This window comes from Anas platyrhynchos, chromosome 1 (assembly GCF_047663525.1).
Source record: "Anas platyrhynchos isolate ZD024472 breed Pekin duck chromosome 1, IASCAAS_PekinDuck_T2T, whole genome shotgun sequence".
NCBI classification, from domain to species: domain Eukaryota; kingdom Metazoa; phylum Chordata; class Aves; order Anseriformes; family Anatidae; genus Anas; species Anas platyrhynchos.
The window spans coordinates 90940675-90956158 of NC_092587.1; the positions used below are offsets into that span (position 1 = coordinate 90940675).

The following is a 15484-nucleotide window of genomic DNA, read 5'->3' on the forward strand; positions in this document are numbered from 1 at the left end:
GAAAACTGAGTTATAAGTGGCTACGATCTAAATTAATAAAATAGAAAACAAATGTGAATTATCATAAAGTGAAAGTAGTTTATATATAACAGGCCATATTTTTATACATTTGAATTTCCTTTAGTAAATGGAAATACATTTGAATTTCCTTTAGTAAATGGAGGCTTGTAATGGCTGCAAAAGTAAAGTCATTTCATCATACATTGGGTGTTATTAAGACTTCATATACTGTTACTTGTGCAAGGTACTTGAGGTAGCAAAAATGTTACTTTTCTTGAGCAATATGATCTCTCTCTCCAGGTCAGTGAACTCAACAAAATATTAATGTTAACATATTTCACCAAACAAAGCAAAACTAAATATTTAATTTCCAAAAAAAAAAAAAAAAAAAAAAAAAGCTCTGTAATTTTTGCATATGTTTTATTATTTTGATTACTGAAGTTAATTTGCAGAATTCAGATGCTTAACTCACACAGGAAATTCATTGAAATTGTTAGAAAGTTTGTACTTAGCAAGATCAGTGTCCAGTGGCACATACTGAGTCTTGGATGCTGTCTGTAGATATGGTTAATGGCTTACATATAATTTGAATATACTCATGACAGTGGCAACTTCATTTAACACTGGCCCTGTAAACTTTCTTCAAGGACAACTAATGAGCATATTCAGTAGTTTTCCTTATAATGTAATGGAATTTTGTACCCTAATTTGAACTGCATTACTGCTCTTGGAACACTTGAAAAGACTTTTAGGATTTCCAGTCGGAGACAGAACAAGGGCATGATAAACAGAAATATGCAAGGACCCTCCTCTCCCCAGCCCTGCCTCAAATAAATCCTGTCTCCCCTCAGACTCCAATCTCCAAAATGGATGTATTAAAATGATCTATGATATTAATATATTATAAATTATCTATAAGATTTAAATGATCTGTAGTATTACGTGTCACCAAAAGAAGTGAATGAGACTACATTTTAACAACAGGCTGTCATACAAACACGTATTTTTCTAGATGTGGCAACAGATGGCTCCACTTCACAAAATAACGCAACTTTATTTGTATTTATATTCTCTTAGTCACTTCTTTAAGCCAAATTCACTTGCAGCTTTGACCATGAGGGAAATTAAAGCACAGCCTGAGACAGCAAGATGGGGGAGCTACAGGAAAGGCATACCTGCACTCATAAGGGGTCCTCGCCATTTTTACCCTGGGCAGAGAACTGGTGTAAAACCTGTGCTACTGGTTAGCCCTCAGAAATGGATACTGGAGTCTTAATGAAGCGATACTTTGTGCTGTCATTTTAAATAAGGTTTAGTTTTATCTTCCTAGTAAATTGTACTAAGTATGCAACAGAAACTTTTTCTAAATCAAAGATGAAATATTTTTAACCAAAAAGGGGTTACCATTACTACTGCACATATATTTCAGTAATTGTAAAATATATATTACACACACTGTGTATATACATGTGTATATATATAAGGAAAAAGGGAGTGGAGGAGGATGAAACACTACTGCAAGAACAACAACCAGATGTGTTAACCATGGAAGGATGAGTAGGTAGCAACGTCATGATTTATTATAATAATGGCATAGAAATAGTCTTATCTTGTCATAAACTTCTGGGCAAGCTATTTTTCTCTTATGCTAATCATAAATCATCATTTTGCTTTTATGCTTGAAAAGAAACACCTTAGACTACCTCAGGCAGTAACTAGGGAAAGAATGGTTTTCAACCAAAGGTCAAGACTGAATCTTATAGAAATTTCCATTTTTATGCCATCTGGATGCGGATAATACAGTACAGTATTTAGATTCAGATCACTGTTAATAGCTTTGGTGATAGAAACTCCCCTAAGGGTGAGAGGCTTTAACAAGGAAATGTCAATGCCTCACTCAGAAATAATTTTCTGAGAGACCTAATAATGATTTAAGTGACCGTTGTTGGGACATCATGGTACATGTGTGTGATGTATCACCAATACTGCAACCACAAGTAAGATCTGTCCAAGAGAACTGATAGTCAGATGGAAAATACCAACTTTATGTAACTTTGTTGATTAAGATAAATCAGTTAAAACCCAGGAAATACCACAGAAAGCTCTGAAATATAGTCCTTGGCTGCTGTTAGCCCAGTTGTTATATACCTGACGCCAGGGTATATATGGGTCTGCTCCCATATCACTAACCAAGAAGATCAAGCAAGAAATATCTTTAGACAGTGCTGTCTTAAATGGTCTGAGACATAGCTACAATACAATGAATTTTGGATTGAAGTTGGTCCTGAAATTGTAGGCTGGAATGAAAAGTACTTGGTATGGCTTGTGAGATTGCTCTACTGTCTTAAGACTTCCTAATAATGTTGCTGACGATTCTTGCTGCTTGAAGGAAGAACTGTTGAAGGGGTCATGTAAAAAGTCACTTCTTTTCCTTGTAACATCAGAAAATGTGTAGGGTGCTCTGAGCCCAACAGCTAAATCTTTTTTAGAACCATGCTCCAGTTCATTTTTATTTTTTATTTATTTATTTTATTTTTTTAAAAGACCTTGATCTTTTGAGGAGAGCATTGTGAAAATTCAGGAGAGCGTTGTGAAACCTCTGGCCAATGCAGGAGTTAGACATATCATTTGGGGTCACAAATTTATTTATCAGGAACTCAAATGGGTAGAAATCTGAGGGAGAGTGCACATTTGAGTGCTACAGGACTGTTATTTGGGAATCAGTCCTGTTGATTAATTCCTTGGCTTCCACAGATCATTTGCTTTTAATGAAGACAAGTTTTTTTGTTATTAGCTACTGGATTAGATAGATCCTAATGGATCAGCCACAGCTGGTCCATTCACAGCAGCTTCAAATACCACATTTTCTTGGAAATTATTTGTTCCTTTGCCTGGATCGAGAACAGTTTATTTATTTATTTATTTATTTATTATTTTTTTTTTATTAGGCTCAAAGTCACCTGCCTGCCCAATTTACATTACTTATTAAACTCACCTACTGCCAAGAATTTTTGAAAAAGTCATGTTTGTGAAGAGTTCTGGATCATGCAGAGAAGTGTATGGAAAGCTGGAATGGTAAAGTTGTAAAGTATCTCGTGCACTGTTCACTTTTATTGATGCTGTGGGATAGAGCAAGACTAATTTTGGAATGTGTTCGCTTTTCTGTTCTGGAAATGTGGCTATTTCAAAATTACATATGTATTTGTTTTTGAGAGATTCAGGAAAGCATCTAGGAATTTCTTTTAGAAGTGACATGGGATTCTATTTTAGATGTGATCTGTAAACTGCATGAAGAAAACTGGTTTATATTTAAAGTGATATTGTCATGCACTGGAGCAGAATATAGTTCTGTATGTATAAACTGCACTCCTCTGTCTGATACTACCTCTCTGTTATTTACCAGGATAGCTCCCAGAAGATGTGAGTCACTGTTGTACTGTTATAATAGGCTCTGTACAAATAAGTCTCATGGTACAGTTCAAGCTGCCAGCATTCACTCTGGAAAGGGGAACGTTGTAAGTTCTTCTTCATAATAATAACTAGTTAACCTAGAGATGAAGTGTCTTGGGCCTAGCTCAGCCATGCAGGTTAGATGGAGAAGCAAGGTTTCTTCCTTGAATCTGAACAGCCACATAAAATGTAATTAAATCTTGCTCTGTGGGTGGGATACGTACAAATATGTATCCAGAGAGAGACTTAAAGGAGAAGAAAGCAGTACCCTTTCCCCTTCTACATGTCAGCCCCGATTCACAGGGACAGAGATGTCTGGGGCCAAGGAAGCTGCTTTAATTGCTGCTGCCTTGGTTGGTTCTCCTGCTTCTAACAGTTTTTAAAGGGGGAATGTGACTGTTTCCTGAGTGATAGGACCTCTGAGGGGTGCTTCTGCAGTAGCACAGTTTATGCATCACCTTTTCCTCAGTGGAATGTCTAAAGGCACCATCTAGTTGTGAAACTGAAACAGTAGTAATAGAGATGAACAAAACAGAGAGAATGTGTTGCTGCTATAGCCATGGCCTAAAATGCTAATAGTCTGTAATGTACCATAATGAATATTAATAATCACTAATAAATGCACTTTTATAGTGATGGAAAAGAGTGTGTTTTTAAAGAACTGCAATATCAGCTGTCTGCTTGAATCAGTGATTTGACACTGAAAATGCTTACCAGAAAAAAAGCACCTCTTGTCTGTAGCACGATAGATGTCCTGAGGGGCATGCAGAAGTCAGAAGACATTACGTTTCTGCAGTGTCTACGCAGACGCTAAGATCGTTTGAAACAGGAGTAGAGGAAAGACTGCATGCATTTTCTTTTTGCTGTGAAGTTGCTTTGTGTAACATACTAATTATTCATTTCCATTTACCACTTTGCAAATTTGTTAAAAAATATTTACAAATAATGGTACTAAAATGTCTCTGGAACAATGTGAATATGTAAGCCAGCTGTTCTGTCTGGATTCACAACAAATATTTGCTTGATCTGGAGCAGACTTTTGATATTTATATACTTTTAATAAATATCTATTTATTAATAGAAAACCTTTCTGGTAGGCATTTCTTTCTCCTTACTTGAGTACATGTGCTTATTGTTTAAGTTTATTTTAAGTTCTGTGCCTTTTCTGCATAGAATGAGTGTCTTCTAGCCCTGCAAAAGCAAAACTTTGTGCCTGTAGAGTTGCAAAAGTCATGGCTGTGGTATAGCAATTATACCCCAACATCCTTCAAAGCAAGGTGTGGGGATGGTTGCCCCAACAACAGTCATCACGCTAGGGTGATTGTGTCTTCTCATATACAAAAGCCAGTTGGGAACTGTGTATTTTAGTCTCAATTATTGCATCATTCTGTATCATGTAGGGCTCACTGCATGAAGAAGCTTCAGACTGAGTCAATGCTGTCCTGCCTTGCAGTAAGGGGCATTCTGTCTTGCCTTGGTTTAGCAATTTATTTAGGACTTACTCCAGGTACTGGAGGAGAAACTGGCAGCCTTTGATTACTTCCTGAGAAGGTGATGGCTGTCATGGGTCATACTCAAGGAACAGTAGTGTTTCCAAAGCAGTAGGATAAAGTCAATAGATGGAAGGATCAAGAGTAGATTTTTCATTAGACCACTCAACTATTGACTTTGCCATCCTGTTTTGGAAATACTCATGTCACCTGGAACTGACCAGAATTTGAATCACCTGCCCAGACATTAAGCAGAGACAGCTGCCAGTAGTTAAAATTATTTCTTGGTGGCTTTTGGCATAGAAAATTTTTAAGAATAGGAAAGGAGAGCCTTGCTAGGAAACAGTTTTCCCAAAATATTTTGGAATGTAAAGGGAAGGATTGATATCCAGCTTAGCAATTCTGTATATATCATAAAGGTGTTGGACATTGTAGAACTGGCTCTCCAGCCCAATTTTTGAATTGTCTGCATCAACTTAACAGTAAAATACTTGAGAGGGAGGAAAGGTGACTCTCAATGGTAAGTGGCTTTAATATACGTGTTGGTTGGGTTTTGTTTGTTTTTCATTTATATATGCCATTTTATATATGCCAGCTTTTATGTCTTTGCAAACATACCAAGAGCATTTACTTTTTGTGCATTGATGTCTGTCTTCTCCTATGGTAGTGATAAATGCAGAGGTGTTCAACTCTTTTGAACTTTAGGAAAATTTAGTATGAGTTTCACCCTGTCTTTTGTGTCCAGGGCTCTACTGCTGCTCTTTGAGACATTCAAAGGTTAGGAGAGTGCCTAGTCCAGTTAAGAGCAGACTGCTGAGAAATAACACATTGCAGTGATCGCTGCTAGTCAGAGTTGGTTCCTGGAGTGCAGCAGGGCTAGGGTGTGGGGCTGAACCTCAATGATCCTAGGGGGACAAGTAATAAATGATAAGGAATGAATGATGCATGAGGAAAAAGCATTACGAATGTATCGGATTTATATTAATCATAGGTTAGCTCAAGGCCTTCACCGCAAAGGGTTGGTGGAACTGCCAATTTTTGTTGATAGGATGTTGGAAGTTTTATTCAACAATACTTGTTCTGTGCATAAAATTGAGACTTAGGTTGCTGGTTGTTGTCTTTTAAACTAACTGTCCTGTTTAGTAGAAATCTGAGCTGGGCTTTATGTTCAATAGGGGTTGCTTTCTATTTTCCTGACTTCAGTGAAAATTTAGGTGTTTATAAGGTACGGGAAGTATCCTTAATGGGAAAAAGAGAGAATTTCATAGTCAGCCATCCCCTTCCCTCCATACTTTTTTTCCTTATCTTAATGAATCACCCAGTCTTAGGTGATTGCAGTTTAACTATGCTTAAGCACACTACATTTAATCGGATTAAGCTTGGTTTTGCAAGTCTTAAAATTTAGTTAATGGAAAACTTACAAACAATGTAATTTTTTTTTAGTAGGGCACTGTATTACCAACAGCTATAGTAAAGGGGAAAAAGAGTGTTTATTAGACATCAGAATGTATTTGTGGAATACAAGCTCTTTTCTTGCAAAAGAGCTTTCAGCTGAAGGAAGGACACAGATTAGACTTATGGGAGGTGGGGAAACTAGAAGACTAAAGACACAGGGCAGGGGCTTTTGTGTATGTTAATCAGTGAAGAAAAAGAAACTTTTTCAAGACTATTGGAAAAGTAACTAGATTTTCAGTTAAACTATGGGAATATAAAATACACAAAGGGAAGTGAATATCATAATATTGAATCCTGTTTTATTAATCATGGGCCTTCTACTGTTCCCTGTGGTTAAAAAATGCATAGGATCAAATCAGTAGCAAAAAAAAAAAAAAAAAAAAATCTTTTTTGAAGAGTTGTAGCAATTCAGAACAGGAGCACGGTAATAATTTCTTGACTTTTGTAATCGTCTTCTAAATTTCTGTAAGAGGGTGAATCAGGGAAGGGAGCTCCCTTGGGAGAGCTGGGGAGCACCTAGCTCTCAGCAGTGAGGTGCTTGGGAGCTTGCTCTGAGCTCTTGTTCGCCCATACCCTGCTATGGCAGAGAACCTGGAAGCTCCTGAGGAAGTGCTTCCCTCGGGAATCTGGGGAGCTGAAATACACTCACGCAAAATCCCTTGTGTTTTTTACTGAACTGAATTTAACACTAGGCTTTGGGCTGGGCAGGGGCGAGGTCTTTTTTTTTTTTTTTTTTTTTTTTTTTTTTTTCCCTCTCCGTAGGAGACTCAGAAAGTTTGTTTGGACAAATCTTTATCCTCAGCAAGATAAACTTTTGAGTTCTTTTGTAAAATATTCGGAAGCACTGAGCAAGATTCACTGTTGTGCCTCAGCTCATCTCAGTTCAGCTGGCAGGAAGGTAACGATATATAGGTAATTCTGGTAGCAGCGCTAACCTGGGAGAGAAATGCTGACCCAGCCAGACTGGTGCAGGCTGGCTTTGTGCTCAGGCTACTTTAAGCCCCAATCTGGCTGTTGGTAGCCCCTTTTCATAGGAAGTGTGTGTGACTGGAATTAGCACAACACCCTGGGTGCAAGAGGAAATATTTTTGTTCGAGAGAAGCAGAACATCAGAGAAGGAACATAAACACTTCTCTTTTGCTGTATATTTAATGAGGTAGGGAAAAGCAGCCAAGCACATCCATATTTTTTACTTTCTTGGTGCATTTACCAGATAAATATCTGAAGCAGCTTTGAATTTTGTCTGGTGTTTGAATGGTTCAGGCAGAGATTGCTCTGTTTACCACAGCTTAGATATGAAACAGCTGTTATGCTTCTGGATTTTTGTAACATTGTTAATATAATTAGGTTGCATACAATTCACTGTTCCAATCTAATTTTGCAAGGATGCTGCTTTTGACACTCTGTAAAGAACATCATCTCTCTGTATGGTTGAAGTTTAAACATCCTTTTCTACAACCTGAATGATTTTCTTGTGTTTTTCTTTGGCGAAACATTTCTCTTTAAAAATTTCATCTCACAAGAAAGAGCATCCCCAAAACATTCCTTGCTGCATGCACATTCAAAGAGTTCTCTGTTCAGAAGCAGAAGCCTAATTGTTAGTGAGTCACTTTTAATGTCTGATTCTGTTAAATGTACTGCAGATGAGATCTGGGCAAAGATAAAAGGAATTTTAATCTTGAATACAGGAGAACAGCTTTACAGTAATAGCTTGACCAGACAAGGGAGGAGACCCTTTCTTGATCTGCACGTGAAGTTATTGTTTAAAAATCTCCTTTGAAAAGAACAGATTTCACTGTTTAATGTAAACCATGTTCCAGTTGGGTTTAATTCAGGATAAATGTTTTGGCTTTTTCTCTGCAGGCATAATTTGCTATTGACACATGTACAATGGTTCCAGTGCTGTTATCCTGTTTTCCTTTGTGTCTTTTAATCACCTGCTGATCCAGTATTTCCTTCATTTTTTCATCATGTGTAAATAATGACTGACCTCATCTCACCTCTCTTTGCACACTGCGGGGCATCTGGAAGATTTACATGTGGTGCTCATCTCTCCCTCCCCTATTTCCCCTCCCCACCCCCAAAGTGCTATGGTCTGAATAGTTGTTAATGAAATTTACATATTCATGAAAATAAAGTCTTAAGCACAGGAAACCAACATGCAGAGTTGCATTAATATTACAAGTTCTACAGTTCATTTTTTATGTGTAAAACATTCTCATACCTATGTCCATATTAAAGATAAGTCTAACAGTGCCAGTGCACTTTTTTTTTTTTGTACAGATACTTGCATGTGTATTTTGCCTTCTATCTAATGATCTCAGATTACGCTGGAATGTGAGCAAGTTTCATAACCCTCTCCCTCTATTGTATGAATAAGGTAAACAGCACATTCCTTGTTTCATGGATGAAGGCAGATGAACAAGATGATTTGTTCATGAACATACAGCAATTCTGTTGCAGAGACAAAAATGCTTCCTCTATTAACCCAGTCCTTAACAATGAAACTGATGCTAACAATGGTTACCCAACAGAGGATTTTGCTGGGTTTAATGTCTTCTGTGTAAAGCTCATGCAGGACTTTTACATTTGTTTTAGGACGTGTTAAGAGGAGTAGTCCCCTGATTTTTTCAGATTGCATCCAGTTTGCGTATGTGACTTGTGTAGACTGCAAACTCTGAGGCTCCTGAAGTCTCGTTTTCCAGGTACTTCTGGACTCTACATAAAGTCCTAAAAATGGAGCTGAGGTATCTTGGGAAGTTATTTAGTCCATCTCCTTGCACCAGGAAGAAGTGTTCCTGGGAGATTTTGTATTACCTATTCTTTGAAATTCCCCTAAAGGATATACCACAACCTCCATATCCTCACAGTCCTCATTTGCCTACAACTTGCTTGCTAAAAATATAAGCCTGTTATTGTTCATCCTAACCCAATATGCATAGAGAATAGTGTTTTCTTTCTTCTGTGCCTTTTGTTTTGTCACTTTCCTATTTGTACATGGTTACAAGTCTTCTTACCTTCAAGCCTTCTTGCAAAATAATAGCAGTTCTTGTTTCATTCCATGTCAGGTTATTTCTAGATCTCTGAGCTTTCCTTTTGCTTTCCTTTGGAGTTTCTCTCATTTCAAATTCATGCAGGTGACCACCCTCTTAATTAACATCCCCAGCAAGATCTTCCAGTTTGTAATTGCTTCATCACATAGTTTGTAATGTTGGAATCAGCCAACATATGAACTCCAAAGTATTAACCATGAAAGACGGTAAGGAATTTCAACTGCAGAACATTTTTTTTCTGAATTGCATTGACACTTAAGCACTCCAATTATGTTTCCATCAGTGGATTTTATTATTTTTTTTTTTACCTCCTTGTGCTTCTATCCATCCATCAGTCTTCTTTTCTGTATATACTGTAGAGTTCATATTTTGATTATCCCTTTGTTTCCTATTTCTTGCTGTTTTTATTACTACATTTTTTCCCCATTTTTAATGAAATCTAATATATGTGTATATACTTGTACTGACTTTCCACATTTTTCTGATAATCTTCTTAATGCTGCTTTACCCTTAAATATGTGTGATTATGACCTAAGAGCAAGCCAGAAGCACATCACCAATGAAAACTCTACTAGCTGGACAGTAATATTTTCATGTCACTGCTGCTGGCCCTTATGATGTGCATATGCAGAAAATCTTCTAATAGCTAACTCTGAACATCTTTCTTGCACCTTTCACAGTGTCTGCTTCAATTGCCAAAAACTGTGCATGTCTAGAGCTGTTTAGTTTTCATTTTGCTGCAGCTCTAATGACGTGCCTTTGCAGAAAAATTATTTTACTTTGCTTAACGCAGGTAATGTTCTTGCTGGAGACAAAGAAATCCAAGGTTTTGGTGCAAAAATTCAAGTGGTGGGTGCTGCCCTGTGTCACAATCCAGGCTCTATTTTGCACTGTAAGTATTGTTTACAGCATTTAGAAAGAAGTTCCTCTTTACAGGGTTGTCAGTTGTCCCATCTGTTTGTTAATCATTGATTTTTAAAAAGGAAGTATGCCATTTGAATTGCCAGACACATTACTCTGAAAATTTTAAATTTCACACAGTATATTCCTTCTTGAGCTTTATATAAAGCTCACATGAATTTAACTTATTCTCTGCAAGCCTTCAAGTATCCTGTCTTTAGCATGTGCCAAGCTCATCTTCAGTGACCAGTCCCTTCCCTACCCTTTTGTTTTCCCTTTGGTCACATTCCAGGAAAAGGATGGAGCAAAATCAGTATGAAGTTGATGTTCTTTTTTCACATAATCTAATATGCAGTTGTGAATTTATCTTACAACTTGTCTAAGTTCTATTTGTAATGCAGGATTTAGGAAATTTCAGCTAAGTCAAATTAATGTCATGACTGCTATGTGTTAAAAGTAAGCAAAGACAGTTGCCCTAATTCAGCTGTTTCAAGGTAACTTTTTAAGCTGGGTCATTTAGTCATAGCTTGATATAGAGAAAACAGGCTGAAACTTTCATTGTCTCAAATAGTAACAAAATGCACTACCAGCTTCAGCTGGTGACCTCAGTGGATATTGAAGGCTGTTTGTTTAGGTTGCCACCAGTACAGCTGCCATCAAGTCAATTGGAAGTCTCCTTCTGGCTCCAGAAAGACTTAAGTCAGTTCTTTAGGTGAGTGCATGCAACATATGTATGCTTCATTCACTCTCGGTAAATGCATACCTTTTCTCTCTCTTGCAGTATCCCTGGAGAAGGCTAAATAAGAAAGATAGTCCTTTAAAACAGGCAGGTATTGTAATTGCAATGTGAAAGAGGCAGCCTAGAATACTGGGAGGTTCTTTCTGGAATATAAAAATTAATGTATTTTCTAAGCCTAGTTTCATCATTTTGTTTACTTCCGAGGCTGATAAATTGCTGGGCTGCTGATCTTAATACCAGCAGGTTAAAAGTATATATGAAGGACGTTTCTCATCATTAGTTCAGCTCAAAAGGATGTGCACCATAACTACATTTCTAATAATGACATTTGACTACAGAGGTAGATAGAATAGCATTTCAGATAAATGAAGGGAAGCATTATTGTAAGAATGCAAAGCTTTTAAGGGTTTAATAAGATTAAAGTTTCTTTTTCTTATCAAGGAACCATAAAGAAATTAAAAGAATGCCACTGAAGGGAAAGAATGTAGTGAAGCACATAAGAAAAGAATTTATCTGATTCTTTAAGTCCTAGAGGCACCAAATGAAAACAGTAGTGAAAATAATGGATTTATGAGAGAGAATAATGCACCTCAAAAGTGGATATCTGTTAATTAATATCAGATTATGCAAGTAGTAGTTCAGACTAGCCCCTGTTTTATGCTTTTGTGCTGCATCTTAGATTTTGGGAGAGGGAGCAGATTGTCTTGATTTAAAAAATTTAGTGTAGTGTCATATGTGAAAGTTGAGCTCCATCGCCTTCCTCCTGGAATCTGTGCTTGTTTCTTTTATTAGCTGAAACTTAAATAAAATTTACAGTGCTACCTTGGTATACAACAAAATCTGCTCTGACTTCTGGGGAATGTGCTTGCTGCTGATACCTATGGAATGCTAACGACTAAGGTTAACAATTCCTGACCCTCTCTGCAGAGCATATCACTTTCTTTTTTTTTTTTTTTTTTTTCCAGACAGAAGTCAGGGATTTCAGATTTGTTCTGGAAGGAGGCTGAGTGTGTGTGTGTGTTTTTTTGTTTGTTTCTTTTTTTGTTCTTTTTCTTTTTCTTTTTTTTTTTTTTTTGAATCATTTTGGTGGCCTATAGCGGAACAAGCAGAAACCCCAGCTTTGTTGTTTCACCCTCAAAGGAAAATTTTTCCCAGGAGCAGCTGTCGAGAGCACTAATGAAACAAGACGAAGTATTTGTTAACTAACAGGACTAGTGAATAGCAAGTAACTAATTTACATGGCTTTACAGGAGCTCTTTATGAAAACCTTCATTTTTTTTTTGTCATTGTCAGTACGATAATGGCTGTTATGACTGCCATCATCAGGAGGTAGACTGTTGTTTTTGTCTCTTTGTCCTCTTGAAGCGGTCAGAGAGAATCATGGAAACTGTACAGCTGAGCAGTAGTTGGCATATGATAGTAAAACCTGCAGCAGCTCTTGCTGTTATTTTGCAACTGGTTAGAGGCACAGACAGCTTAACTTTTAACAATTTACGTGGTTGGGTTTGCAACAGCCGCTCCTCTGCTGTCATAACTGAGGACAGCAGATGTTTACATCAACAGGGGAATGTCTGAAAAACAAAACAAATGTGTTCCTAACTGCCTAATCACGAACTTGGTCCTGCAACCAGTTATATGGATGGGCACGTCTAATAGTGTCACTTCAATGAGAAAAGGCGAGTCCTCCCGTTACTCAGTGACGGATAGACAGACTTCCCGCAGAGCTCCAGCAGGGGCTGTGTATAATTACAATTCAGCAGTTGTTAGCTGGCTGCCGACTGTGTGCTGTGTAGCAAGTTGCTTGGTAGAAACAAGTCAATAGCTCACCAAAAGCAAATATTTTGAGTCAGATCCTGGCAGTCGCTGAGGGCATGGCCACGACAAAAACTACTCGGTGCAGAACACCAAAGAATTTGTGTGATACATCTCATCTCCTTCCATGGTGCAGGGTTTTTCCTTTGTGCCTGGAGGGAACCATCTCGTGATGGTACACAGAAACTATCATGCTGCAGTCAGCATGCTCAGCTGAGAAGTCTCTTAGGCTGAGCTGATGGGAGCAAGAGAGTGCTAAGAGAGCACTGGGGTTTGAGTTGTGCAGAGCCAAATGGAATCCTTTCTCCATTAGGAGTGGCAAAATGAAATAATCTCTGTAAAGTAGACCCTCATGTCCTTTCCTTGGAGCCTAGAGCAGGGAATATGTTTCATTTAAAAACATGAACAGATGGCACTGTCCACACCTCCTTCCAACCCCTTATGTTCCTTAGCCTTTTTGTTATCAAACTTGCACAAGATCTGTAGATTTAAGCTTGCTTCCCTCCCTCTTTATCTTTATGGAACTTCAACTCAGCTCTCACCTCTCAGCAAGAAAGTCTTAACACATTAAGTGTTAAGATAGCCCGGATAAAGGGTGGAATCCATTCCTGGCTGGCATGCAAAACAAAATGCTAAATGCTCAGTACTGTCTTGTGGTTAGAGAAGTTGTCTTTTACTTGTTGACTATAGCAAAGGAGTCTGTCTTTAAAGCTAAAGAATCATATTCAGATGAATGCTAAATATGTATATACATATATATATATCGTAGGCAAAACATTTGAATGAGAAGTAAAAAGTCTTTCCAACACAAGTGCAGACACTGTCCTGATTTTAGCACTAGCTATTATGTTGTAATGGGTTCAGACTGAAGTATTGGATATATCCCACATCCTCCTGCAATGCTAGGCAGTGCTACATGTTAGGATATGAACGTGTCTGTCACATCTGCCTTTCAACAGATGCTGGTCCAATAAGTGCTCTAGGAAGCTTAGGAGATATAAGCAGAAAAGAGGAACTTAATTTTTCAGTCTTGATCAAGACTGTGTATGAGACAAGCCAAAAGGTTACAGCAGATCTAGGCATGCCTAGAAGTGGAGTCTTAGGCAACCAATAGATAGTAGCATAAAAACAGGATATCTATGAATTTGGATGTTTCCAGGGTTCAGCAATGTACTGGTAAAAATAAAAATAAAAAATCATAATCTGTATGCAGAATATGGATACCAAAGTCCTGCACACGTTAGTAATGTGTTTTTTTTTTTTTTTGAATCAGTACGTATGTCCTGTTTTGGTAAACAACTGACTTCAACTCAAAGTAATCTAAAAGTAATGACAGCTGTATGAAAATCCTCTGTCATCATGCTGAGAGGCTCTGTCCCTTTGACTGCCTCTCAGTAATATTACTAATCAGTGTTCACTGATTGAGAGGGGCAATTCTGAGTTCTTTTGAAAGACCTCAGAATAAAGTAGTGTTGAGAAAGCTGTGGTAGAGGCTAAGGTATCTTTATTAAACAGTTCAATGATTGCTTGCACACTCTGTGTCTTCTGCCAATTCTATTAACGACCTGCTCTGAAAGGTAACACGTTCCCCCCCCCCCCCCCCCCCCCAAAAAAAAAGTGTTCAAACATCCCACAAATGTCCATTTGAATATATTTCTACATAAATTCCATATGTTGACAAGCTTATATTTGAGGGAAAAATAGCATTTCTTAATCCTGTATTTGATTTGCTGTTATAGACTAATCCAATTGCCTGGATGGGAATAAACCTTGGTAGAAGATGATATTTGTCTTTATTAATCATGCAGAACACCCACAGCTCAAAAAATAGCAAGGTGATATAACGCAACCTCAATGTCCATCCCAGAAAATAATTCTAGATGAAATGGGCCCCATGCTAATAGTTAATACAATCATTTCCTTATGCAGAAAAACTTTAGAGTGATTTTGTTGTGGGCTTTGTTGTTGTTTTATTTTTTCTTCCATGTTTTACTTGCACGGAGTTTTCCTATCTTTTCATTTCTTGAAGGTGGAATGTCCTTACTCCCCCCATGAACTCTCACATCTTTTTAAAGATTTGCACAGTTTATTGGTGTGCCTTGTTTCCTCACAGAGATTACCTATGTGCCATGACCACCATGGTACCTGAGCATCATTATGGCTAGCTATGTTACAGGATAGAGTCATTCTGCTGGAGCTGTCCTGATGTAAGTTGTATTCTACATCAGTCAGGTTTTGTCTTTATCAGACATCAACCTGCTTAAAGATAAATTTGAGGAACTATATTAATGAATGCACTTCTAGAATGTCTTATCTTTTTTTCTGTGCTAACTGCAAGATCATCTTTATTATCAGTCTTGATTGACATAACTATTTAGTACCTGATCTTACCATCCTAAGAAAAGCAAAGTCTTAGAGGAGTAACATTTTCATAAAAGTGAAGATAACATAGGAAAACAAAAGCAATTTTGTGCTACCTATTTTCCTGTAGATCATAAATATTTATTTTATTTCTCTATTCCATCACCACTCAAGGCAGAATGGATAACCCATATGTGGAAGGCTTGGATGGCTTAGCTGACATC

The 15484-nt window shown here is 37.6% G+C and overlaps 1 long non-coding RNA gene across 6 annotated transcripts in view; it reads left to right on the top strand.

Moving 5' to 3' along the window:
- The first annotated feature begins 5044 nt into the window (after positions 1–5044).
- LOC110352526 (uncharacterized) overlaps positions 5045–15484 on the top strand; it is a 245580-nt gene continuing 235140 nt past the window's right edge. The window contains exons 1-2 of one of the 6 annotated variants that reach the window (XR_011803650.1): positions 5045–5460; positions 10242–10340. This is a non-coding gene — a long non-coding RNA (uncharacterized lncRNA). The remainder of the gene's footprint in view (positions 5461–10241; positions 10341–15484) is intronic. The other 5 variants (XR_011803651.1, XR_011803649.1, XR_011803652.1 and 2 more) reach the window with 5 other exon arrangements.